Genomic DNA, 15,514 nt, shown 5'->3' with positions numbered 1-15,514 from the left:
TATGTAGAAGTGCCTTATTCACAAGCAACTGTATTAACACTAAAAAAAAACAAAAAAAAAAAAAAAAAACTAGTTTCAGGTACCCATATACCATGGGGGCCCTTATCCATACTTCTAAGGGTTACCTTTCCTGAGGTCATCCACATAGGATAGTAAACTTTATAAGTATGAAAGGATATCTTCTGTCAAATAACTGCAATTTGCAACAGAAAAGATCCTATCATCTGAGTTGCCAACATAGCACAATTAAAGCAGGTACAGCCCAAACATATTTCCTAAAACATGGTCCCCAGTTATTAAGGTCACAGAGAATCAGACAAACCCATCCTGACCTCAGCTCCGCATTCAGACAGTAACGGTCTCACTTGAGCTATTTGGTGTAATTACTATTGGATTTTCTATATTCCTACCTCATGTAATATTGTTTTGTGTTTTTCCTCAACTGTACATTATTCTATACTTGTTTCCATATGTATTGTATTGATTTTGTTAATTGTTTCACTTTTAGCATTTTCCCTTAATTCTATGCACTGTGCTGTTTTTTCCAAGTGTTTTTATATTTTGTTTGCATTTTCCATATTATATCCTAGTTTTGTGATGCAGTTTTTCTCTTTTTTGTAAAATTCCTGATGATGCATCTGTGCAGGCAAAAACTTGAATGTAATGAATGATGAATTCCAGGCAACTTGTGTTTGAGCACCCAACTACAGGTATAACAAGACAGAAAATTAGGAAACATAAGAAAGAAGATTATCATCTCTAAACATCCTGTCATATTCAATTCTATGCGCATTAGAGAAACCTGCTCCAAGGGCAAGTGAAGCATCTGGGTAAACCATGGAAAGCTCTGTGCAGCCTGGATGTGGATAGGGAGTTGTGGTTTCAGTGCATTAAACATGATGACTAGAGACTGAGTGTGAACAAATGTGGCTTTTTTGTCTGTTTTCCTGGCGCTACCTCGCTAAAGTGGGGGTTAGTGATGCTGTTTCCTGTGAGGCAGGGTAGTGCTGGGAATAGATGAAGGCAAGCAAGTATGAATATGTACATGTGTATATATGTATATGTCTGTGCATGTATGAGTATGTATATGTGCAAATATGGGCATTTATGTACATATATGTGTATATGACTGGATAGGTCATTCTTTGCCAGCTTCCTGGAGCTACCTCACTGATGCGGGAAACAGCGATTAAGTATAATACATAAAAAAAATAATATTATTCATTTATATTATACTTAACTGCTGTTTCTCACATCAGTAAAATAGCACCAGGAAACAAAGAATGGCCCATCCGCTCGTACACACATATATATACATAAACGCCCATCCACGCACATATACATACACATAAAGTCATATACATATAAACAAACGTACATACATACTTGCTTGCCTTCATCCATTCCTGGTGCTACCCTGCCACATAGGAAATGGAGACACTACCTTCCCCTGCTTCAGCGAGGCAGTGCCAGGAAAACAGACAAAAAGAGGCCACATTCATTCACACTCAGTCTCTCAGGAAAACAGACAAAAAGAGGCCACATTCATTCACACTCAGTCTCTACCTGTCAGGTGTGAAGCATTAAAACCACAGCTCCCTATCCACATCCAAGTCCCACAGACCTTTCCATGGTTTACCCAGACGTTTCACATGCCCTGGTTCAGTCCACTGATAGCATATCGACCCTGGTATACTATATCATTCCAATTAACTCTATTCCTTGCACGCCTCTCATCCTCCTGTATGTTCAGGCCCCATTGCTCAAAATCTTTATCACTCCATCCTTCCACCTCCAATTTGGTCTCCCGCTTCTTGTTCCCTTCATCTCTGACACATATGTCCTCTTTTTCAATTTTCCTTACTCATTCTCTTCATATGTCCAAACCATTTCAATACACCCTCTTCTACTCTCTCAACCACACTCTTTTTATTTCCACACATCTTTCTTACTCTTTCATTACTTACATCATACCACCTCACACCACATACTGTCCTCAAGCATTTCATTTCCAACACATCAACACTACTCCATACAACCCTATCTATATCCCATGCCTTGCAACCATATAACATTGTTGGAACTACTGTTCCTTCAAACATACCCATTTTTGTTCTCTGAGATAATGTTCTCTCCTTCCACATATTCTTCATTGATGGGGATGGGAGAGAGAATACTTCCCACGTATTTCCTGCGTGTCGTAGAAGGTGACTAAAGGGGGCATGAGCGGGGAGTTGAAAACCCTCCCCTCCTTCTATTTCAACTTCTAAAAGGGGAAACAGGAGTCAAACGGGAAGTGCTCATCCTCCTCGAAGGCTCAGATTGGGGTGTCTGAATTTTTGTGGATGTAACCAAGATGAGAAGAAAGGAGAGAAAGGTAGTATGTCTGAGGAAAGAAACCTGGATGTTCTGGCTCTGAGTGAAACCAAGCACAAGGGTAAAGGGGAAGAGTGGTTTGGGAAGGTCTTCGGAGTAAAGTCAGGGGTTAGTGAGAGGACAAGAGATAAGAAGGAGTAGTGCTACTTCTGAAGTAGTTATGGGAGTATGTGACAGAGTGTAAGAAAGTAAATTCTAGATTGATGTGGGTAAAACTGAAAGTGGATGGAAAGAGATGGATGATTATATGTGCCTAAGCACCTGGTCATGAAAAGAAAGATCATGAGAAGCAAGTGTTTTGGAAGCAGCTGAGTGAGTGGGTTAGCAGCTTTGATGCACAAGACTGCATTTTAGTCAGCTTTGATGCACAAGACTGCATTTTAGTGATATGTGATTTAAATGCAAAGGTGAGTAATGTGGCATTTGAGAGTACAACTGGTGTAAATTGGGTGTGTTGCAAATGGAAATGGTAAAGAACTTGTGGATTTGTGTGCTGAAAAAAGACTGGTGATTGGGAATACCCAGTTTAAAAAGAGAGATATACATAAGTATACATATGTGACTAGGAGAGATAGTCAAAAGGCATTATTAGATTATGTGTTAAGTGATAGGTGTGTAAATGAGAGGCTTTTGGATGTTAATGTGCAGAGAAGGGAAGCTGGAGGGATGTCTGATCACTATCTTGTGGAAGCAAAGGTGAAGATTTGTAGTAAGTGGAAAGGACACTTGTGTGAGGAAGTACCAGGAGAGACTGAGTGTAGAATGGCAAAAGGTGAGAGCAAATGACATAAGGGCAGTGGGTGAGGAAAGGGATGTATTTAGGGAAGCAAAGATGCCATGTGCGAAAGACACATGTTGCATGAAAAAGGTGGGCCATGGGCAGATTAGAATGGGTAGTGGGTGGTGGAATGAAGTAAAATTGTTACTGAAAGAGAAAAGAGAGGCAACTGGATGATACTTGCAAGGAAGGAGTGCAAATGACCAGATGTGTAAGAGAAAGCGGCAGGAGGTCAAGAGGAAGGTGCAAGGGTTGAAAAAGAGGGCAAATGAGGGTTGGGGTGAAAGAGTATCAGTAAATTTTAGGAAGTATAAAAAGGTATTTTGGAGGAAGGTAAATAACATGTGTAAGACAAGAGAACAAATGGGAACATTGGTGAAGGGGGCAAGTGGGGAGGTAATAACAGGTAGCAATGAAGTGAGTATTTTGAAGGTTTGTTGAATGTTAGATGATAGAGTGGCAGATATAGGGTGTTTTGGTCAGGGTGGAATGTGAAGTAAGAGGGTCAGGGAGAATGGTTTGGTTAAGAGAGAAGAGGTAGTGAAAGCTTTGTGGAAGATGAAAGCCGGTAAGGGTGGCAGGTTTGGGTGGCATTTCAGTGGAATTTATTAAAAAAGGGGGTGACTGTGTTGTTAATTGGCTGGTGTGGATATTCAATGTATGTATGGATAATGGTGAAGTGCCTGAGGATTGGCGTAATGCATGCACAGTGCCAATGTACAAAGGCGAGTGTGCAAACTACAGTGGCATAAGTTGTTGAGAATTCCCGGGAAATTATATGAGGATATTGATTGAGAGTGAAGGCATGTACTGAGCATCAGTTGAGGAAGAGCAGTGTGGTTTCAGAAGTGGTAGAGGATGTGTGGATCAGGTGTTTGCTTTGAAAAATGTATGTGAGAAGTACTTAGAAAAACAGATGAATTTATATGTGGCATTTATGGATCTGGAGAAGGCATATGATAGGGTTGATAGAGATGCTTTGTGGAAGGTTTTCAGAGTTTATGTGCAGGAGGTAAGTTGCTAGAAGCAGGGAAAAGTTTTTCCAAGGATGTAAGGCGAGTGACTGGTTCCCAGTGAATGTCAGTCTGCGGCAGGAATGTGCGATGTCACTCATGGTTGTTTAATTAGCTTATGGATGGGGTAGTTAGGGAGGTAAATGCAAGAGTTTTGGAGAGAGGGGTGAGTATGCAGCCTGTTGGGGATGAGAAGGCCTGGGAAATGAGTCAGTTGTTGTTCGCCGATGATACAGCTCTTAGGGCGAAGTTGTGTGAGAAACTGCAGAAGTTGGTGACTGTCTGGAAAAGTGTGTGAAAGGAGAAAGTTGAGAGTAAATGTGAATAAGAACAGAGTTATTCGGTTCAGTAGGGTTGAGGGTCGTTAATTTAGGATGTAATTCTCAATGAATAAAGGAGGTAAGGGGAGTGGGGGAGGAATGGGATGTATTTAGGGAAGCAGTGATGGCTTGCACAAAAGATGCTTGTGGCAAGAGGTGTGGGAGGTGGGTTGATTAGAAAGGGTAGTGAGTGGTAGGATGAAGAAGTAAAATTATTAGTGAAAGAGAAGAGAGAGGCATTTGGACAATTTTTGCAGGGAAAAAATGCAAATGAGTGGGAGATGTATATAAGAAAGAGGCAAGAGGTCAAGAGAAAGGTGCAAGAGGTGAAAAAGAGGGCAACTGAGAGTTGGGGTGAGAGAGTATCATTAAATTTTAGGGAGAATAAAAAGATGTTTTAGAAGGAGGTAAATAAAGTGCGTAAGACAAGAGAGCAAATGGGAACTTCAGTGAAGGGGGCTAATGGGGAGGTGATAACAAGTCGTGGTAATGTGAGAAGGAGATGGAGTGAGTATTTTGAAGGTTTGTTGAATGTGTTTGATGATAGAGTGGCAGATATAGGGTGTTTTGGTCGAGGTGGTGTGCAAAGTGAGAGGGTTAGGGAAACAGAGAACAGAGAAGAGGTAGTAAAAGCTTTGCGGAAGATGAAAGCCGGCAAGGCAGCAGGTTTGGATGGTATTGCAGTGGAATTTATTAAAAAAGGGGGTGACTGTATTGTTGACTGGTTGGTAAGGTTATTTAATGTATGTATGACTCATGGTGAGGTGCCTGAGGATTGGTGAAATGCTTGCATAGTGCCATGGTACAAAGGCAAAGGGGATAAGAGTGAGTACTCAAATTACAGAGGTATAAGTTTGTTGAGTATTCCTGGTAAATTATATGGGAGGGTACAGATTGAGAGGGTGAAGGCATGTACAGAGCATCAGATTGGGGAAAAGCAGTGTGGTTTCAGAAGTGGTATAGGATGTGTGAATCAGGTGTTTGCTTTGAAGAATGTATGTGAGAAATACTTAGAAAAGCAAATGGATTTGTATGTACCATTTATGGATCTGGAGAAGGCATATGATAGAGATGCTCTGTGGAAGGAATTAAGAATATATGGTGTGTGAGGCAAGTTGTTAGAAGCAGTGAAAAGTTTTTATCGAGGATGTAAGGCATGTGTTCATGTAGGAAGAGAGGAAAGTGATTGGTTCTCAGTGAATGTAGGTTTGCGGCAGGGGTGTGTGATGTCTCCATGGTTGTTTAATTTGTTTATGGATGGGGTTGTTAGGGAGGTGAATGCAAGAGTTTTGGAAAGAGGGGCAAGTATGCAGTCTGTTGTGGACGAGAGAGCTTGGGAAGTGTCAGTTGTTGTTCGCTGATGATACAGCGCTGATGGCTGATTCACGTGAGAAACTGCAGAAGCTGGTGACTGAGTTTGGTAAAGTGTGTGAAAGAAGACAGTTAAGAGTAAATGTGAATAAGAGCAAGGTTTTTAGGTACAGTAGGGTTGAAGGTCAAGTCAATTGGGAGGTAAGTTTAAATGGAGAAAAACTGGAGGAAGTAAAGTGTTTTAGATATCTGGGAGTGGATCTGGCAGTGGATGGAACCATGGAAGTGGAAGTCAATCATAGGGTGGGGGAGGGGGCGAAAATTCTGGGAGCCTTGAAGAATGTTTGGAAGTCGAGAACATTATCTCAGAAAGCAAAAATGGGTATGTCTGAAGGAATAGGGGTTCCAACAATGTTGTATGGTTGCAAGGCGTGGGCTATGGATAGGGTTGTGCAGAGGAGGGTAGATGTGCTGGAAATGAGATGTTTGAGGACAATATGTGGTGTGAGGTGGTTTGATCGAGCAAGTAATAATAGGGTAAGAGAGACATGTGAAAATAAAAAGAGTTTGGTTGAGAGAGCAGAAGAGGGTGTTTGAAATGGTTTGGTCACATGGAGAGAATGAGTGAGGAAAGATTGACCAAGAGGATATATGTGTCAGAGGTGGAGGGGACGAGGAGAAGTAGGAGACCAAATTGGAGGTGAAAAGATGGAGTGAAAAAGATTTTGAGTGATCGGGGCCTAAACATGCAGGAGGGTGAAAGGCGTGCAAGGAATAGAGTGAACTGGAACGATGTGGTATACCGGGGTTGACGTGCTGTCAATGGATTGAACCAGGGCATGTGAAGCGTCTGGGGTAAACCATGGAAAGTTGTGGGGGGCCTGGATGTGGAAAGGGAGCTGTGGTTTCGGTGCATTATACATGACAGCTAGAGACTGAGTGTGAACGAATGGGGCCTTTGTTGTCTTTTCCTAGCGCTACCCCGCACACATGAGTGGGGAGGGGGATGGTATTCCATGTGTGGCGAGGTGGCAATGGGAATGAATAAAGGCAGACAGTGTGAATTGTGTGCATGGGTATATATGTATGTGTCTGTGTGTGTATATATATGTGTACATTGAGATGTATAGGTATGTATATTTGCGTGTGTGGAGGTGTATGTATATACATGTGTATGTGGGTGGGTTGGGCCATTCTTTCGTCTGTTTCCTTGCGCTACCTCGCTACCTTGCATTACATGATTTTTTTGCTCTGGTTTTCTGATGTATTGCTCAAATTTTAGTTGTTAATTTTTTGGAAATGTATTTTCTATTTATTACACTATTCGTATAAACCTACAACCTGTAATGCCTTCATTATGTCACTGTTTCTTTTGGAGAAATTTGCTTTTGCCATCAAATTGGTGACCAGGTATTCACCATTTTTCACCATCACTTCGCAACTTCAATCATATAGTTTTTTCAATTTTTTTCATCATAGGCACTCTCCTCAGCCTTCCTGATGACTTTGCAATCTTCATATATATCATATATATATATATATATATATATATATATATATTTTTTTTTTTTGCTTTGTCGCTGTCTCCCGCGTTTGCGAGGTAGCGCAAGGAAACAGACGAAAGAAATGGCCCAACCCACCCCCATACACATGTATATACATACGTCCACACACGCAAATATACATACCTACACAGCTTTCCATGGTTTACCCCAGACGCTTCACATGCCTTGATTCAATCCACTGACAGGACGTCAACCCCGGTATACCACATCGCTCCAATTCACTCTATTCCTTGCCCTCCTTTCACCCTCCTGCATATTCAGGCCCCGATCACTCAAAATCTTTTTCACTCCATCTTTCCACCTCCAATTTGGTCTCCCTCTTCTCCTCGTTCCCTCCACCTCCGACACATATATCCTCTTGGTCAATCTTTCCTCACTCATTCTCTCCATGTGTCCAAACCATTTCAAAACACCCTCTTCTGCTCTCTCAACCACGCTCTTTTTATTTCCACACATCTCTCTTACCCTCACGTTACTTACTCGATCAAACCACCTCACACCACACATTGTCCTCAAACATCTCATTTCTAGCACATCCATCCTCCTGCGCACAACTCTATCCATAGCCCACGCCTCGCAACCATACAACATTGTTGGAACCACTATTCCTTCAAACATACCCATTTTTGCTTTCCGAGATAATGTTCTTGACTTCCACACATTCTTCAAGGCTCCCAGAATTTTCGCCCCCCTCCCCCACCCTATGATCCACTTCCGCTTCCATGGTTCCATCCGCTGCCAGATCCACTCCCAGATATCTAAAACACTTCACTTCCTCCAGTTTTTCTCCATTCAAACTCACCTCCCAATTGACTTGACCCTCAGCCCTACTGTACCTAATAACCTTGCTCTTATTCACATTTACTCTTAACTTTCTTCTTTCACACGCTTTACCAAACTGTCACCAGCTTCTGCAGTTTCTCACATGAATCAGCCACCAGCGCTGTATCATCAGCGAACAACAACTGACTCACTTCCCAAGCTCTCTCATCCCCAACAGACTTCATATATATATATATATATATATATATATATATATATATATATATATATATATATATATATATATATATATATTTTTTTTTTTTTTTTTTATACTTTGTCGCTGTCTCCCGCGTTTGCGAGGTAGCGCAAGGAAACAGACGAAAGAAATGGCCCAACCCCCCCCCCCATACACATGTACATACACACGTCCACACACGCAAATATACATACCTACACAGCTTTCCATGGTTTACCCCAGACGCTTCACATGCCTTGATTCAATCCACTGACAGCACGTCAACCCCTGTATACCACATCGCTCCAATTCACTCTATTCCTTGCCCTCCTTTCACCCTCCTGCATGTTCAGGCCCCGATCACACAAAATCTTTTTCACTCCATCTTTCCACCTCCAATTTGGTCTCCCTCTTCTCCTCGTTCCCTCCACCTCCGACACATATATCCTCTTGGTCAATCTTTCCTCACTCATTCTCTCCATGTGCCCAAACCATTTCAAAACACCCTCTTCTGCTCTCTCAACCACGCTCTTTTTATTTCCACACATCTCTCTTACCCTTACGTTACTTACTCGATCAAACCACCTCACACCACACATTTTCCTCAAACATCTCATTTCCAGCACATCCATCCTCCTGCGCACATCTCTATCCATAGCCCACGCCTCGCAACCATACAACATTGTTGGTACCACTATTCCTTCAAACATACCCATTTTTGCTTTCCGAGATAATGTTCTCGACTTCCACACATTTTTCAAGGCTCCCAAAATTTTCGCCCCCTCCCCCACCCTATGATCCACTTCCGCTTCCATGGTTCCATCCGCTGACAGATCCACTCCCAGATATCTAAAACACTTCACTTCCTCCAGTTTTTCTCCATTCAAACTCACCTCCCAATTGACTTGACCCTCAGCCCTACTGTACCTAATAACCTTGCTCTTATTCACATTTACTCTTAACTTTCTTCTTCCACACACTTTACCAAACTCAGTCACCAGCTTCTGCAGTTTCTCACATGAATCAGCCACCAGCGCTGTATCATCAGCGAACAACAACTGACTCACTTCCCAAGCTCTCTCATCCCCAACAGACTTCATACTTGCCCCTCTTTCCAGGACTCTTGCATTTACCTCCCTAACAACCCCATCCATAAACAAATTAAACAACCATGGAGACATCACACACCCCTGCCGCAAACCTACATTCACTGAGAACCAATCACTTTCCTCTCTTCCTACACGTACACATGCCTTACATCCTCGATAAAAACTTTTCACTGCTTCTAACAACTTGCCTCCCACACCATATATTCTTAATACCTTCCACAGAGCATCTCTATCAACTCTATCATATGCCTTCTCCAGATCCATAAATGCTACATACAAATCCATTTGCTTTTCTAAGTATTTCTCACATACATTCTTCAAAGCAAACACCTGATCCACACATCCTCTACCACTTCTGAAACCGCACTGCTCTTCCCCAATCTGATGCTCTGTACATGCCTTCACCCTCTCAATCAATACCCTCCCATATAATTTACCAGGAATACTCAACAAACTTATACCTCTGTAATTTGAGCACTCACTCTTATCCCCTTTGCCTTTGTACAATGGCACTATGCACGCATTCCGCCAATCCTCAGGCACCTCACCATGAGTCATACATACATTAAATAACCTTACCAACCAGTCAACAATACAGTCACCCCCTTTTTTAATAAATTCCACTGCAATACCATCCAAACCTGCTGCCTTGCCGGCTTTCATCTTCCGCAAAGCTTTTACTACCTCTTCTCTGTTTACCAAATCATTTTCCCTAACCCTCTCACTTTGCACACCACCTCGACCAAAACACCCTATATCTGCCACTCTGTCATCAGACACATTCAACAAACCTTCAAAATACTCATTCCATCTTCTTCTCACATCACCGCTACTTGTTATCACCTCCCCATTTACGCCCTTCACTGAAGTTCCCATTTGCTCCCTTGTCTTACGCACCCTATTTACCTCCTTCCAGAACATCTTTTTATTCTCCCTAAAATTTACTGATAGTCTCTCACCCCAACTCTCATTTGCCCTTTCTTTCACCTCTTGCACCTTTCTCTTGACCTCCTGTCTCTTTCTTTTATACTTCTCCCACTCAATTGCATTTTTTCCCTGCAAAAATCGTCCAAATGCCTCTCTCTTCTCTTTCACTAATACTCTTACTTCTTCATCCCACCACTCACTACCCTTTCTAAACAGCCCACCTCCCACTCTTCTCATGCCACAAGCATCTTTTGCGCAATCCATCACTGATTCCCTAAATACATCCCATTCCTCCCCCACTCCCCTTACTTCCATTGTTCTCACCTTTTTCCATTCTGTACACAGTCTCTCCTGGTACTTCCCCACACAGGTCTCCTTCCCAAGCTCACTTACTCTCACCACCTTCTTCACCCCAACATTCACTCCTCTTTTCTGAAAACCCATACTAATCTTCACCTTAGCCTCCACAAGATAATGATCAGACATCCCTCCAGTTGCACCTCTCAGCACATTAACATCCAAAAGTCTCTCTTTCGCACGCCTGTCAATTAACACGTAATCCAATAACGCTCTCTGGCCATCTCTCCTACTTACATAAGTATACTTATGTATATCTCGCTTTTTAAACCAGGTATTCCCAATCATCAGTCCTTTTTCAGCACATAAATCTACAAGCTCTTCACCATTTCCATTTACAACACTGAACACCCCATGCATACCAATTATTCCCTCAACTGCCACATTACTCACCTTTGCATTCAAATCACCCATCACTATAACCCGGTCTCGTGCATCAAAACCGCTAACACACTCATTCAGCTGCTCCCAAAACACTTGCCTCTCATGATCTTTCTTCTCATGCCCAGGTGCATATGCACCAATAATCACCCACCTCTCTCCATCAACTTTCAATTTTACCCATATTAATCGAGAATTTACTTTCTTACATTCTATCACATGCTCCCACAACTCCTGTTTCAGGAGTATTGCTACTCCTTCCCTTGCTCTTGTCCTCTCACTAACCCCTGACTTCACTCCCCAGACATTTCCAAACCACTCTTCCCCTTTACCCTTGAGCTTCGTTTCGCTCAGAGCCAAAACATCCAGGTTCCTTTCCTCAAACATACTACCTATCTCTCCTTTTTTCACATCTTGGTTACATCCACACACATTTAGGCACCCCACTCTGAGCCTTCGAGGAGGATGATCACTCCCCGCGTGACTCCTTCTTCTGTTTCCCATTTTAGAAAGTTAATACAAGGAGGGGAGGATTTCCGGCCCCCCGCTCCCGTCCCCTCTAGTCGCTTTCTACGACACGCGAGGAATACGTGGGAAGCATTCTTTCACCCCTATCCCCAGGGATAATATACATATATATATATACATATACACACACACACACATACACACACATACGCACATACACACACACACACACACATACATATATATACATATGAAAAATGTAAGAAACAATTTAGAAAACAAACTTTTAGCTTGAATATATATATATATATATATATATATATATATATTATTTTTTTTTTTTTCAAACTATTCGCCATTTCCCGCATCAGCAATGTAGCGTTAAGAACAGAGGACTGGGCCTCTGAGGGAACATCCTCACCTGGCCCCCCTCTCTGTTCCTTCTTTTGGAAAATTAAAAAAAAAACAAGAGGGGAGGATTTCCAGCCCCCGCTCCCTCCCCTTTTAGTCGTGGGAGCGGGGGAAATCCTCCCTCTCATTATTTTTTTTTAATTTTCCAAAAGATGGGACAGAGAAGGGGGCCAGATGAGGATATTCCCTCAAAGGCCCAGTTCTCTGTTCTTAACGCTACCTCGCTAATGCGGGAAATGGCGAATAGTTTGAAAGAAAAAGAATATATATATTTATTTATTTATTTTGCTTTGTCGCTGTCTCCCGCGTTAGCGAGGTAGTGCAAGGAAACAGACGAAAGAATGGCCCAACCCACCCAGATACACATGTATATATATACACGTCCGCACACACAAATATACATACCTTTACATCTCAACGTATACATATATATACACACACAGACATATACATATATACACACACAGACATATACATATATACACATGTGCATAATTCATACTGTCTGCCTTTATTCATTCCCATCAACACCTCGCCACACATGAAATAACAACCCCCTCCCCCCTCATGTGTGCGGGGTAGCGCTAGGAAATGACAACAAAGGCCCCATTCATTCACACTCAGTCTCTAACTGTCATGTATAATGCACCACAACCACAGCTCCCTTTCCACATCCAGGCCCCACACAACTTTCCATGGTTTACCCCAGATGCTTCACACACCCTGGTTCAATCCATTGACAGCATGTTGACCCCAATATACCACATCATTCCAATTCACTCTATTCCTTGCACGCCTTTCACCCTCCTGCATGTTCAGGCCCCGATTGCTCAAAATCTTTTTCACTCCATCCTTCCACCTCCAATTTGGTCTCCCACTTCTCCTCGTTCCCTCCAACTCTGACACATATATCCTCTTTGTCAATCTTTCCTCACTCATTCTCTCCATGTGACCAAACCATTTCACCACACTGTCTTTTGCTCTCTCAACCACTCTTTTCTATTACCACACATCTCTCTTACCCTTTCATTACTTACTCAATCAAACCACCTCACACCACATATTGTCCTCGAACACATCCAACCTCCTCCGAACAACCTTATCTATAGCCCACGCCTCGCAACCAAATAACATTATTGGAACCACTATTCCTTCAAACATACCCATTTTTGCTTTCCTACCCTGTAACTCACTTCCGCTTCCACGGTTCCATTCGCTGCCAAATCCACTCCCAGATATCATAAACACTTAACTTCCTCCAGTTTTTCTCCATTCAAACTTACCTCCCAATTGATGAGTCCCTCAACCCTACTGAACCTAATAACCTTACTCTTATTCACATTTACTCTCAGCTTTCTTCTTTCACACACTTTACCAAACTCAGTCACCAGCTTCTGCATTTTCTCACCCTAATCTGCCACCAGTGCTGTATCATCAGCGAACAACAACTGACTCACTTCCTAAGCCCTCTCATCCACAATGGACTGCATACTTGCCCCTCTCCAAAACTCTTGCATTCACCTCCCTATCAACCCCATTCATAAACAAATTAAACAACTATGGAGACATCACACACCCCTGCCGCAAACCGACATTCAATGGGAACCAATCACTTTCCTCTCTTTCTACTCATACACATGCCTTACATCCTTGATAAAAACTTTTCACTGCTTCTAACAACTTGCCTCCCACACCATACTCTCTTAATACCTTCCACAGTGCATCTCTATCAACCCTATCATATGCCTTCTCCAGATCCATAAATGCTACACACAATTCTATTAGTTTTCCTTAGTATTTCTCACATACATTCTTCAAAGGAAACACCTGATCCACACATCCTCTACCACTTCTGAAACCACACTGCTCTTCCCCAATCTGATGCTTTGTATATGCCTTCACCCTCTCAATGAATATCCTCCCATACAATTTCCCAGGAATACTCAACAAACTTATACCTCTGTAATTTGAACACTCACCTTTATCCCCTTTGCCTTTGTACAATGGCACTATGCATGCATTCGGCCAATCCTCAGGCATTTCACCATGAGCCATACATACATTGAATATCCTCACCAACCAGTCAACAAAACAGTCACCCCCTTTTTTTATAAATTCCACTGCAATACCATCCAAACTCGCCGCCTTGCCGGCTTTCATCTCCCGCAAAGCTTTCACTACCTCTTCTTTGTTTACCAAACCATTCTCCGTGACCCTCTCACTTCACACACCACCTCGATCAAAACATCCTATATCTGCCACTCTATCATCTAACACATTTAACAAACCTATAAAATACTCATTCCATCTCCTTCTTACATCACCACTACATGTTACTACCTCCTCATTTGCCCCTTTCGCCGATGTTCCAATTTGTTTTCTTGTCTAGTGCACTTTATTTATCTCCTTCCAAAACATCTTTTTATTCTCTCTAAAATTTAATGATACTCTCTCACCCCAACTCTCATTTGCCCTCCTTTTCACCTCTTGCACCTTTCTCTTGACCTCCTGCCTCTTTCTTTTATACATCTCCCAGTCATTTGCACTATTTCCCTGCAAAACTCATCCAAATGCCTCTCTTTTCTCTTTCACTGATAATCTTACTTCTTCATCCCACCACTCACTACCCTTTCTAATCTGCCCATCTCCCACACATCTCATACCACAAGCATCTTTTGCACAAGCCATCACTGCTTCCCTAAATACATCCCATTCCTCCCCCACTCCCCTTACGTCATTTACTCTCACCTCTTTCCATTCTATACTCAGTCTCTCCTGATACTTCCTCACACAAGTCTCCTTCCCAAGCTCACTTACTCTCACCACTCTCTTCATCCCAACATTTTCTCTTCTCTTCTGAAAATCTCTACAAATCTTCACCTTCGCCTCCACAAGACAGTGATCAGATATCCCTCCAGTTGCATCACTCAGCACATTAACATCCAAAAGTCTCTTTCATGCGCCTATCAATCAACATGTAATCGAATAACGCTCCCTGACCATCTCTCCTACTTGCATACGTTTACTTATGTATGTCTCTCTTTTCACACCAGGTATTCCCAATTACCAGTCCCTTTTCAGCACATAAATATACAAGCTCCTCACCATTTCCATTTAGAACACTGAACACCCCATGTACACCAATCATTCCCTCAACTGCCACATTACTCACCTTTGCATTCAAATCACCCATCATAATAACCCGGTCTCGTGAATCAAAACTGCTAACACACTCACTCAGCTAATCCCAAAACACTTGCCTCTCATGATCTTTCCTCTCATGCCCAGGTGCATAGGCACCAATAATCACTCCTCTCTCTCCATCAACTTTCAGCTTTACCCATATCAATCTAGAGTTTACTTTCTTACACTGTATCACATACTCCCACAACTCCTGTTTCTGGAGCAGTGCTACTCCTTTCTTTGCTCTTGTCCTCTCACCAACCCCCGACTTTACTCCCAAGACATTCCCAAACCACTCTTCCCCTTTACCCTTGA

General features: G+C 42.4%; 1 protein-coding gene across 2 annotated transcripts in view; it reads right to left on the bottom strand.

Annotated features, from left to right (window-relative positions):
* Sf3b1 (splicing factor 3b subunit 1) overlaps nucleotides 1-15,514 on the bottom strand; it is an 87,533-nt gene that overhangs the window by 2,252 nt on the left and 69,767 nt on the right. The gene's annotated exons all lie outside the window — the stretch shown is intronic.

This window comes from Panulirus ornatus, chromosome 65 (genome assembly GCF_036320965.1).
Source record: "Panulirus ornatus isolate Po-2019 chromosome 65, ASM3632096v1, whole genome shotgun sequence".
Lineage (NCBI taxonomy): Eukaryota > Metazoa > Arthropoda > Malacostraca > Decapoda > Palinuridae > Panulirus > Panulirus ornatus.
Note: the sequence above shows the minus strand (reverse complement) of the source record. Positions and strands in the feature narration are given on the sequence as shown.